The sequence below is a fragment of the Phyllobates terribilis genome, unplaced genomic scaffold, assembly GCF_046119375.1.
Source record: "Phyllobates terribilis strain yellow unplaced genomic scaffold, ASM4611937v1 Scaffold_11__3_contigs__length_659146591, whole genome shotgun sequence".
Classification (NCBI taxonomy): Eukaryota; Metazoa; Chordata; class Amphibia; order Anura; family Dendrobatidae; genus Phyllobates; species Phyllobates terribilis.
The window spans coordinates 645,415,789-645,430,505 of NW_027362771.1; the positions used below are offsets into that span (position 1 = coordinate 645,415,789).

A 14,717-nucleotide genomic window follows, 5' to 3' on the forward strand; every position below is an offset into this window, starting at 1 on the left:
TATATATGTGTATGTATATATGTGTATGTATGTAGATATGTGTGTGTATGTAGATATGTGTATGTATATATGTGTATGTATGTATATATGTGTATGTATGTAGATATGTGTGTGTATGTAGATATGTGTATGTATATATGTGTATGTATGTAGATATGTGTGTATGTATATATGTGTATGTATATATGTGTATGTATGTAGATATGTGTGTGTATGCAGATATGTGTATGTATATATGTGTATGTATGTATATATGTGTATGTATGTAGATATGTGTGTGTATGTAGATATGTGTATGTATATATGTGTATGTATGTATATATGTGTGTGTATGTAGATATGTGTGTGTTAGTGAGAGTGCAGCGCACACAATGTACGATAATAGACATCACACATGCACAGTCCACACAGACGCCCGTTCACACACGCAGACACTACATTACACCCAGGCGGGCACATGATCCTATAATGATCAGGCGGCGTGGATGTGACACACACGGTGGTGCCCGGTCTCGTCTGCTGTGTACAGCAGGTGCTGGGACCTCTCCTCCATCCTCTCCACCATCTGAGTACATCCTCATGGATGCTGCTGTGCTATATCGCAATGTAGCGTGATGTGGTGTAATACAGCCTAATAATCTATCCTGGTGATGACGGCGGTGTGATGACGGCACAGGCCTGACACCGGTGCTTACACCTATACGTGCATGTAATGATGGAGCGCAGCCGGCCATATAGGGTCCCCATTGACGCACCTCTCTGTGTGTCCCTGCTGCCTCCTCCTCCTCCCCCATCGTTCCTCTCTCCCATTTTCTTGGTCTGTCCCCCCCCCTCTTACCTCCGTTACCGGCAGGCTGAGAGATGGAAGCAGGGCTGAGGGGATGGGAGGGGGTCTGTGTGATGGGGAGGGGAGGAGAGGAGAGGGAGGAGAGACAGCAGCACACTGCGGCTGTCTGATCTCCACGCGTGCTGTGTGCGTATCAGGACGTACGTGTGCAGGTACGGGGCGAGGTCTGCACCTCAATCCCAGCCTGACCCGCGTCCTCACGCTGAGGGTCTGCAGGGACATCAAATGGGAAATCCAGCAAGGACAGACCAAATCTGTGTATCCAGGAGCAACCTCACATGTACACATGTAATATCACAGGTGTAATACAGACACCCAGCGTGTAATATCACAGGTGTAATACAGACACCCAGCGTGTAATATCACAGGTGTAATACAGACACCCAGCGTGTAATATCACAGGTGTAATACAGACACCCAGGGTGTAATATCACAGGTGTAATACAGACACCCAGCGTGTAATATCACAGGTGTAATACAGACACCCAGGGTGTAATATCACAGGTGTAATACAGACACCCAGCGTGTAATATCACAGGTGTAATACAGACACCCAGCGTGTGATATCACAGGTGTAATACAGACACCCAGCGTGTAATATCACAGGTGTAATACAGACACCCAGGGTGTAATATCACAGGTGTAATACAAACACCCAGCGTGTAATATCACAGGTGTAATACAGACACCCAGCGTGTAATATCACAGGTGTAATACAGACACCCAGGGTGTAATATCACAGGTGTAATAAAGACACCCAGCGTGTAATATCACAGGTGTAATACAGACACCCAGCGTGTAATATCACAGGTGTAATACAGACACCCAGCGTGTGATATCACAGGTGTAATACAGACACCCAGCGTGTAATATCACAGGTGTAATACAGACACCCAGCGTGTAATATCACAGGTGTAATACAGACACCCAGGGTGTAATATCACAGGTGTAATACAGACACCCAGCGTGTAATATCACAGGTGTAATACAGACACCCAGTGTGTAATATCACAGGTGTAATACAGACACCCAGGGTGTAATATCACAGGTGTAATACAGACACCCAGGGTGTAATATCACAGGTGTAATACAGACACCCAGCGTGTAATATCACAGGTGTAATACAGACACCCAGGGTGTAATATCACAGGTGTAATACAGACACCCAGCGTCTAATATCACAGGTGTAATACAGACACCCAGGGTGTAATATCACAGGTGTAATACAGACACCCAGCGTGTAATATCACAGGTGTAATACAGACACCCAGCGTGTAATATCACAGGTGTAATACAGACACCCAGCGTGTAATATCACAGGTGTAATACAGACACCCAGGGTGTAATATCACAGGTGTAATACAGACACCCAGCGTGTAATATCACAGGTGTAATACAGACACCCAGCGTGTAATATCACAGGTGTAATACAGACACCCAGGGTGTAATATCACAGGTGTAATACAGACACCCAGCGTGTAATATCACAGGTGTAATACAGACACCCAGCGTGTAATATCACAGGTGTAATACAGACACCCAGGGTGTAATATCACAGGTGTAATACAGACACCCAGCGTGTAATATCACAGGTGTAATACAGACACCCAGGGTGTAATATCACAGGTGTAATACAGACACCCAGCATGTAATATCACAGGTGTAATACAGACACCCAGGGTGTAATATCACAGGTGTAATACAGACACCCAGCGTGTAATATCACAGGTGTAATACAGACACCCAGGGTGTAATATCACAGGTGTAATACAGACACCCAGCGTGTAATATCACAGGTGTAATACAGACACCCAGCATGTAATATCACAGGTGTAATACAGACACCCAGCGTGTAATATCACAGGTGTAATACAGACACCCAGGGTGTAATATCACAGGTGTAATACAGACACCCAGCGTGTAATATCACAGGTGTAATACAGACACCCAGGGTGTAATATCACAGGTGTAATACAGACACCCAGCGTGTAATATCACAGGTGTAATACAGACACCCAGCGTGTAATATCACAGGTGTAATACAGACACCCAGCGTGTAATATCACAGGTGTAATACAGACACCCAGGGTGTAATATCACAGGTGTAATACAGACACCCAGCGTGTAATATCACAGGTGTAATACAGACACCCAGCGTGTAATATCACAGGTGTAATACAGACACCCAGCGTGTAATATCACAGGTGTAATACAGACACCCAGCGTGTAAAATCACAGGTGTAATACAGACACCCAGGGTGTAATATCACAGGTGTAATACAGACACCCAGCGTGTAATATCACAGGTGTAATACAGACACCCAGGGTGTAATATCACAGGTGTAATACAGACACCCAGCGTGTAATATCACAGGTGTAATACAGACACCCAGCGTGTAATATCACAGGTGTAATACAGACACCCAGCGTGTAATATCACAGGTGTAATACAGACACCCAGGGTGTAATATCACAGGTGTAATACAGACACCCAGCGTGTAATATCACAGGTGTAATACAGACACCCAGCGTGTAATATCACAGGTGTAATACAGACACTCCCCCGTGTAATATCACAGGTGTAATAAAGACACCCAGCGTGTAATATCACAGGTGTAATACAGACACCCAGCGTGTAATATCACAGGTGTAATACAGACACCCAGCGTGTAATATCACAGGTGTAATACAGACACCCAGGGTGTAATATCACAGGTGTAATACAGACACCCAGCGTGTAATATCACAGGTGTAATACAGACACCCAGCGTGTAATATCACAGGTGTAATACAGACACCCAGCGTGTAATATCACAGGTGTAATACAGACACCCAGCGTGTAATATCACAGGTGTAATACAGACACCCAGCGTGTAATATCACAGGTGTAATACAGACACCCAGCGTGTAATATCACAGATGTAATACAGACACCCAGCGTGTAATATCACAGGTGTAATACAGACACCCAGCATGTGATATCACAGGTGTAATACAGACACCCAGCGTGTGATATCACAGGTGTAATACAGACACCCAGCATGTAATATCACAGGTGTAATACAGACACCCAGCGTGTAATATCACAAGTGTAATACAGACACCCAGCGTGTAATATCACAGGTGTAATACAGACACCCAGCGTGTAATATCACAGGTGTAATACAGACACCCAGGGTGTAATATCACAGGTGTAATACAGACACCCAGAGTGTAATATCACAAGTGTAATACAGACACTCAGCATGTAATATCACAGGTGTAATTCAGACACCCAGAGTGTAATATCACAGGTGTAATACAGACACCCAGAGTGTAATATCACAGGTGTAATACAGACACCCAGCGTGTAATATCCCAGGTTTAATACAGACACCCAGTGTGTAATATCACAGGTGTAATACAGACACCCAGCGTGTAATATCACAGGTGTAATACAGACACCCAGCGTGTAATATCACAGGTGTAATACAGACACCCAGCGTGTAATATCACAGGTGTAATACAGACACCCAGCGTGTAATATCACAGGTGTAATACAGACACCCAGCGTGTAATATCACAGGTGTAATACAGACACCCAGCGTGTAATATCACAGGTGTAATACAGACACCCAGCGTGTAATATCACAGGTGTAATACAGACACCCAGCGTGTAATATCACAGGTGTAATACAGACACCCAGCGTGTAATATCACAGGTGTAATACAGACACCCAGCGTGTAATATCACAGGTGTAATACAGACACCCAGCGTGTAATATCACGGGTGTAATACAGACACCCAGCGTGTAATATCACGGGTGTAATACAGACACCCAGCGTGTAATATCACGGGTGTAATACAGACACCCAGCGTGTAATATCACGGGTGTAATACAGACACCCAGCGTGTAATATCACGGGTGTAATACAGACACCCAGCGTGTAATATCACAGGTGTAATACAGACACCCAACGTGTAATATCACAGGTGTAATACAGACACCCAGCGTGTAATATCACAGGTGTAATACAGACACCCAGCGTGTAATATCACAGGTGTAATACAGACACCCAGCGTGTAATATCACAGGTGTAATACAGACACCCAGCGTGTAATATCACAGGTGTAATACAGACACCCAGCGTGTAATATCACAGGTGTAATACAGACACCCAGCGTGTAATATCACAGGTGTAATACAGACACCCAGCGTGTAATATCACAGGTGTAATACAGACACCCAGAGTGTAATATCACAGGTGTAATACAGACACCCAGCATGTAATATCACAGGTGTAATTCAGACACCCAGAGTGTAATATCACAGGTGTAATACAGACACCCAGCGTGTAATATCACAGGTGTAATAAAGACACCCAGCGTGTAATATCATAGGTGTAATACAGACACCCAGCGTGTAATATCACAGGTGTAATACAGACACCCAGGGTGTAATATCACAGGTGTAATACAGACACCCAGCGTGTAATATCACAGGTGTAATACAGACACCCAGCGTGTAATATCACAGGTGTAATACAGACACTCCCCCGTGTAATATCACAGGTGTAATAAAGACACCCAGCGTGTAATATCACAGGTGTAATACAGACACCCAGCGTGTAATATCACAGGTGTAATACAGACACCCAGCGTGTAATATCACAGGTGTAATACAGACACCCAGGGTGTAATATCACAGGTGTAATACAGACACCCAGCGTGTAATATCACAGGTGTAATACAGACACCCAGCGTGTAATATCACAGGTGTAATACAGACACCCAGCGTGTAATATCACAGGTGTGATACAGACACCCAGCGTGTAATATCACAGGTGTAATACAGACACCCAGCGTGTAATATCACAGGTGTAATACAGACACCCAGCGTGTAATATCACAGATGTAATACAGACACCCAGCGTGTAATATCACAGGTGTAATACAGACACCCAGCGTGTGATATCACAGGTGTAATACAGACACCCAGCGTGTGATATCACAGGTGTAATACAGACACCCAGCGTGTGATATCACAGGTGTAATACAGACACCCAGCATGTAATATCACAGGTGTAATACAGACACCCAGCGTGTAATATCACAAGTGTAATACAGACACCCAGGTTGTAATATCACAGCTGTAATACAGACACCCAGCGTGTAATATCACAGGTGTAATACAGACACCCAGCGTGTAATATCACAGGTGTAATACAGACACCCAGCGTGTGATATCACAGGTGTAATACAGACACCCAGCGTGTGATATCACAGGTGTAATACAGACACCCAGCGTGTGATATCACAGGTGTAATACAGACACCCAGCGTGTGATATCACAGGTGTAATACATACAACCAGCGTGTGATATCACAGGTGTAATACAGACACCCAGCGTGTAATATCACAGGTGTAATACAGACACCCAGCATGTAATATCACAGGTGTAATACAGACACCCAGCGTGTAATATCACAGGTGTAATACAGACACCCAGCGTGTAATATCACAGGTGTAATACAGACACCCAGCGTGTAATATCACAGGTGTAATACAGACACCCAGCGTGTAATATCACAGGTGTAATACAGACACCCAGAGTGTAATATCACAAGTGTAATACAGACACCCAGCATGTAATATCACAGGTGTAATTCAGACACCCAGAGTGTAATATCACAGGTGTAATACAGACACCCAGAGTGTAATATCACAGGTGTAATACAGACACCCAGCGTGTAATATCCCAGGTTTAATACAGACACCCAGCGTGTAATATCACAAGTGTAATACAGACACCCAGCGTGTAATATCACAGGTGTAATACAGACACCCAGCGTGTAATATCACAGGTGTAATACAGACACCCAGCATGTAATATCACAGGTGTAATACAGACACCCAGCGTGTAATATCACAGGTCTAATACAGACACCCAGCGTGTAATATCACAGGTGTAATACAGACACCCAGCGTGTAATATCACAGGTGTAATACAGACACCCAGAGTGTAATATCACAAGTTTAATACAGACACCTAGCGTGTAATATCACAGGTGTAATTCAGACACCCAGAGTGTAATATCACAGGTGTAATACAGACACCCAGAGTGTAATATCACAAGTGTAATACAGACACCCAGCGTGCGATATCACAGGTGTAATACAGACACCCAGCGTGTGATATCACAGGTGTAATACAGACACCCAGCGTGTAATATCACAGGTGTAATACAGACACCCAGCGTGTAATATCACAGGTGTAATACAGACACCCAGCGTGTAATATCACAGGTGTAATACAGACACCCAGCGTGTAATATCACAGGTGTAATACAGACACCCAGCGTGTAATATCACAGGTGTAATACAGACACCCAGCGAGTAATATCACAGGTGTAATACAGACACCCAGCGTGTAATATCACACGTGTAGTACAGACACCCAGCGTGTAATATCACAGGTGTAATACAGACACCCAGCGTGTAATATCACAGGTGTAATACAGACACCCAGCGTGTAATATCACAGGTGTAATACAGACACCCAGCGTGTAATATCATAGGTGTAATACAGACACCCAGCGTGTAATATCACGGGTGTAATACAGACACCCAGCGTGTAATATCACAGGTGTAATACAGACACCCAACGTGTAATATCACAGGTGTAATACAGACACCCAGCGTGTAATATCACAGGTGTAATACAGACACCCAGCGTGTAATATCACAGGTGTAATACAGACACCCAGCGTGTAATATCACAGGTGTAATACAGACACCCAGCGTGTAATATCACAGGTGTAATACAGACACCCAGCGTGTAATATCACAGGTGTAATACAGACACCCAGCGTGTAATATCACAGGTGTAATACAGACACCCAGCGTGTAATATCACAGGTGTAATACAGACACCCAGAGTGTAATATCACAAGTGTAATACAGACACCCAGCATGTAATATCACAGGTGTAATTCAGACACCCAGAGTGTAATATCACAGGTGTAATACAGACACCCAGAGTGTAATATCACAGATGTAATAAAGACACCCAGCGTGTAATATCACAGGAGTAATACAGACACCCAGCGTGTAATATCACAGGTGTAATACAGACACCCAGCGTGTAATATTACAGGTGTAATACAGACACCCAACGTGTAATATCACAGGTGTAATACAGACACCCAGGGTGTAATATCACAGGTGTAATACAGACACCCAGCGTGTAATATCACAGGTGTAATACAGACACCCAGCGTGTAATATCACAGGTGTAATACAGACACCCAGCGTGTAATATCACAGGTGTAATACAGACACCCAGCGTGTAATATCACAGGTGTAATACAGACACCCAACGTGTAATATCACAGGTGTAATACAGACACCCAGGGTGTAATATCACAGGTATAATACAGACACCCAGCGTGTAATATCACAGGTGTAATACAGACACCCAGCGTGTAATATCACAGGTGTAATACAGACACTCAGCGTGTAATATCACAGGTGTAATACAGACACCCAGCGTGTAATATCACAGGTGTAATACAGACACCCAGCGTGTAATATCACAGGTGTAATACAGACACCCAGCGTGTAATATCACAGGTGTTATACAGACACCCAGCGTGTAATATCACAAGTGTAATACAGACACCCAGCATGTAATATCACAGGTGTAATTCAGACACCCAGAGTGTAATATCACAGGTGTAATACAGACACCCAGAGTGTAATATTACAGGTGTAATAAAGACACCCAGCGTGTAATATCACAGGTCTAATACAGACACCCCCGTGTAATATTACAGGTGTAATAGAGACACCCAGCGTGTAATATCACAGGTGTAATACTGACACCCAGAGTGCAATATCACAGGTGTAATACAGACACCCAGAGTGTAATATCACAGGTGTAATACAGACACCCAGTGTGTAATATCACAGGTGTAATACAGACACCCAGCGTGTAATATCACAGGTGTAATACAGACACCCAGCGTGTAATATCACAGGTGTAATACAGACACCCAGCGTGTAATATCACAGGTGTAATACAGACACCCAGAGTGTAATATCACAGGTGTAATACAGTCACCCAACGTGTAATATCACAAGTGTAATACAGACACCCAGCATGTAATATTACAGGTGTAATACAGACACCCAGAGTGTAATATCACAGGTGTAATACAGACACCCAGAGTGTAATATCACAGGTGTAATACAGACACTCAGCGTGTAATATCACAGGTGTAATACAGACACCCAGCGTGTAATATCACAGGTGTAATACAGACACCCAGCGTGTAATATCACAGGTGTAATACAGACACCCAGCGTGTAATATGACAGGTGTAATACAGACACCCAGCGTGTAATATCACAGGTGTAATACAGACACCCAGCGTGTAATATCACAGGTGTAATTCAGACACCCTGCGTGTAATATCGCAGGTGTAATACAGACACCCAGCGTGAAATATCACAGGTGTAATACAGACACCCAGCGTGTAATATCACAGGTGTAATACAGACACCCAGCGTGTAATATCACAGGTATAATACAGACACCCAGCGTGTAATATCACAGGTGTAATACAGACACCCAGCGTGTAATATCACAGGTGTAATACAGACACCCAGCGTGTAATATCACAGGTGTAATACAGACACCCCCGTGTAATATCACAGGTGTAATACAGACACCCAGCGTGTAATATCACAAGTGTAATACAGACACCCAGCGTGTAATATCACAGGTCTAATACAGACACCCAGCGTGTAATATCACAGGTGTAATACAGACACCCAGCGTGTAATATCACAGGTGTAATAAAGATACCCAGTGTGTAATATCACAGGTGTAATACAGACACCCAGCGTGTAATATCACAGGTGTAATACAGACACCCAGCGTGTAATATCACAGGTGTAATACAGACACCCAGCGTGTAATATCACAGGTGTAATACAGACACCCAGCGTGTAATATCACAGGTGTAATACAGACACCCAGCGTGTAATATCACAGGTGTAATACAGACACCCAGCGTGTAATATCACAGGTGTAATACAGACACCCAGCGTGTAATATCACAGGTGTAATACAGACACCCAGAGTGTAATATCACAAGTGTAATACAGACACCCAGCATGTAATATCACAGGTGTAATTCAGACACCCAGAGTGTAATATCACAGGTGTAATACAGACACCCAGAGTGTAATATCACAGGTGTAATAAAGACACCCAGCGTGTAATATCACAGGAGTAATACAGACACCCAGCGTGTAATATCACAGGTGTAATACAGACACCCAGCGTGTAATATTACAGGTGTAATACAGACACCCAACGTGTAATATCACAGGTGTAATACAGACACCCAGGGTGTAATATCACAGGTGTAATACAGACACCCAGCGTGTAATATCACAGGTGTAATACAGACACCCAGCGTGTAATATCACAGGTGTAATACAGACACCCAGCGTGTAATATCACAGGTGTAATACAGACACCCAGCGTGTAATATCACAGGTGTAATACAGACACCCAACGTGTAATATCACAGGTGTAATACAGACACCCAGGGTGTAATATCACAGGTATAATACAGACACCCAGCGTGTAATATCACAGGTGTAATACAGACACCCAGCGTGTAATATTACAGGTGTAATACAGACACCCAACGTGTAATATCACAGGTGTAATACAGACACCCAGGGTGTAATATCACAGGTGTAATACAGACACCCAGCGTGTAATATCACAAGTGTAATACAGACACCCAGCATGTAATATCACAGGTGTAATTCAGACACCCAGAGTGTAATATCACAGGTGTAATACAGATACCCAGAGTGTAATATCACAGATGTAATAAAGACACCCAGCGTGTAATATCACAGGAGTAATACAGACACCCAGCGTGTAATATCACAGGTGTAATACAGACACCCAGCGTGTAATATTACAGGTGTAATACAGACACCCAACGTGTAATATCACAGGTGTAATACAGACACCCAGGGTGTAATATCACAGGTGTAATACAGACACCCAGCGTGTAATATCACAGGTGTAATACAGACACCCAGCGTGTAATATCACAGGTGTAATACAGACACCCAGCGTGTAATATCACAGGTGTAATACAGACACCCAGCGTGTAATATCACAGGTGTAATACAGACACCCAACGTGTAATATCACAGGTGTAATACAGACACCCAGGGTGTAATATCACAGGTATAATACAGACACCCAGCGTGTAATATCACAGGTGTAATACAGACACCCAGCGTGTAATATCACAGGTGTAATACAGACACTCAGCGTGTAATATCACAGGTGTAATACAGACACCCAGCGTGTAATATCACAGGTGTAATACAGACACCCAGCGTGTAATATCACAGGTGTAATACAGACACCCAGCGTGTAATATCACAGGTGTTATACAGACACCCAGCGTGTAATATCACAAGTGTAATACAGACACCCAGCATGTAATATCACAGGTGTAATTCAGACACCCAGAGTGTAATATCACAGGTGTAATACAGACACCCAGAGTGTAATATTACAGGTGTAATAAAGACACCCAGCGTGTAATATCACAGGTCTAATACAGACACCCCCGTGTAATATTACAGGTGTAATAGAGACACCCAGCGTGTAATATCACAGGTGTAATACTGACACCCAGAGTGCAATATCACAGGTGTAATACAGACACCCAGAGTGTAATATCACAGGTGTAATACAGACACCCAGTGTGTAATATCACAGGTGTAATACAGACACCCAGCGTGTAATATCACAGGTGTAATACAGACACCCAGCGTGTAATATCACAGGTGTAATACAGACACCCAGCGTGTAATATCACAGGTGTAATACAGACACCCAGAGTGTAATATCACAGGTGTAATACAGTCACCCAACGTGTAATATCACAAGTGTAATACAGACACCCAGCATGTAATATTACAGGTGTAATACAGACACCCAGAGTGTAATATCACAGGTGTAATACAGACACCCAGAGTGTAATATCACAGGTGTAATACAGACACTCAGCGTGTAATATCACAGGTGTAATACAGACACCCAGCGTGTAATATCACAGGTGTAATACAGACACCCAGCGTGTAATATCACAGGTGTAATACAGACACCCAGCGTGTAATATGACAGGTGTAATACAGACACCCAGCGTGTAATATCACAGGTGTAATACAGACACCCAGCGTGTAATATCACAGGTGTAATTCAGACACCCTGCGTGTAATATCGCAGGTGTAATACAGACACCCAGCGTGAAATATCACAGGTGTAATACAGACACCCAGCGTGTAATATCACAGGTGTAATACAGACACCCAGCGTGTAATATCACAGGTATAATACAGACACCCAGCGTGTAATATCACAGGTGTAATACAGACACCCAGCGTGTAATATCACAGGTGTAATACAGACACCCAGCGTGTAATATCACAGGTGTAATACAGACACCCCCGTGTAATATCACAGGTGTAATACAGACACCCAGCGTGTAATATCACAAGTGTAATACAGACACCCAGCGTGTAATATCACAGGTCTAATACAGACACCCAGCGTGTAATATCACAGGTGTAATACAGACACCCAGCGTGTAATATCACAGGTGTAATAAAGATACCCAGTGTGTAATATCACAGGTGTAATACAGACACCCAGCGTGTAATATCACAGGTGTAATACAGACACCCAGCGTGTAATATCACAGGTGTAATACAGACACCCAGCGTGTAATATCACAGGTGTAATACAGACACCCAGCGTGTAATATCACAGGTGTAATACAGACACCCAGCGTGTAATATCACAGGTGTAATACAGACACCCAGCGTGTAATATCACAGGTGTAATACAGACACCCAGCGTGTAATATCACAGGTGTAATACAGACACCCAGAGTGTAATATCACAAGTGTAATACAGACACCCAGCATGTAATATCACAGGTGTAATTCAGACACCCAGAGTGTAATATCACAGGTGTAATACAGACACCCAGAGTGTAATATCACAGGTGTAATAAAGACACCCAGCGTGTAATATCACAGGAGTAATACAGACACCCAGCGTGTAATATCACAGGTGTAATACAGACACCCAGCGTGTAATATTACAGGTGTAATACAGACACCCAACGTGTAATATCACAGGTGTAATACAGACACCCAGGGTGTAATATCACAGGTGTAATACAGACACCCAGCGTGTAATATCACAGGTGTAATACAGACACCCAGCGTGTAATATCACAGGTGTAATACAGACACCCAGCGTGTAATATCACAGGTGTAATACAGACACCCAGCGTGTAATATCACAGGTGTAATACAGACACCCAACGTGTAATATCACAGGTGTAATACAGACACCCAGGGTGTAATATCACAGGTATAATACAGACACCCAGCGTGTAATATCACAGGTGTAATACAGACACCCAGCGTGTAATATCACAGGTGTAATACAGACACTCAGCGTGTAATATCACAGGTGTAATACAGACACCCAGCGTGTAATATCACAGGTGTAATACAGACACCCAGCGTGTAATATCACAGGTGTAATACAGACACCCAGCGTGTAATATCACAGGTGTTATACAGACACCCAGCGTGTAATATCACAAGTGTAATACAGACACCCAGCATGTAATATCACAGGTGTAATTCAGACACCCAGAGTGTAATATCACAGGTGTAATACAGACACCCAGAGTGTAATATTACAGGTGTAATAAAGACACCCAGCGTGTAATATCACAGGTCTAATACAGACACCCCCGTGTAATATTACAGGTGTAATAGAGACACCCAGCGTGTAATATCACAGGTGTAATACTGACACCCAGAGTGCAATATCACAGGTGTAATACAGACACCCAGAGTGTAATATCACAGGTGTAATACAGACACCCAGTGTGTAATATCACAGGTGTAATACAGACACCCAGCGTGTAATATCACAGGTGTAATACAGACACCCAGCGTGTAATATCACAGGTGTAATACAGACACCCAGCGTGTAATATCACAGGTGTAATACAGACACCCAGAGTGTAATATCACAGGTGTAATACAGTCACCCAACGTGTAATATCACAAGTGTAATACAGACACCCAGCATGTAATATTACAGGTGTAATACAGACACCCAGAGTGTAATATCACAGGTGTAATACAGACACCCAGAGTGTAATATCACAGGTGTAATACAGACACTCAGCGTGTAATATCACAGGTGTAATACAGACACCCAGCGTGTAATATCACAAGTGTAATACAGACACCCAGCGTGTAATATCACAGGTGTAATACAGACACCCAGCGTGTAATATGACAGGTGTAATACAGACACCCAGCGTGTAATATCACAGGTGTAATACAGACACCCAGCGTGTAATATCACAGGTGTAATTCAGACACCCTGCGTGTAATATCGCAGGTGTAATACAGACACCCAGCGTGAAATATCACAGGTGTAATACAGACACCCAGCGTGTAATATCACAGGTGTAATAGACACCCAGCGTGTAATATCACAGGTGTAATACAGACACCCAGCGTGTAATATCACAGGTGTAATACAGACACCCAGCGTGTAATATCACAGGTGTAATACAGACACCCAGCGTGTAATATCACAGGTGTAATACAGACACCCCCGTGTAATATCACAGGTGTAATACAGACACCCAGCGTGTAATATCACAAGTGTAATACAGACACCCAGCGTGTAATATCACAGGTCTAATACAGACACCCAGCTTGTAATATCACAGGTGTAATACA

General features: G+C 43.5%; 1 protein-coding gene across 2 annotated transcripts in view; it reads right to left on the reverse strand.

The window, feature by feature from the left end:
- The window catches only part of NYAP1 (neuronal tyrosine phosphorylated phosphoinositide-3-kinase adaptor 1), a 32,772-nt gene extending 31,840 nt beyond the window's left edge, over positions 1–932 (reverse strand). The window contains exon 1 of one of the 2 annotated variants that reach the window (XM_073654566.1): positions 839–932. The gene's annotated coding sequence lies outside the window, so the exon portion shown is untranslated. Of the gene's footprint in view, positions 1–755 lie in introns of both variants that reach the window. The other variant, XM_073654567.1, reaches the window with a different exon arrangement.
- Between the last annotated feature and the right edge of the window lie 13,785 nt (positions 933–14,717).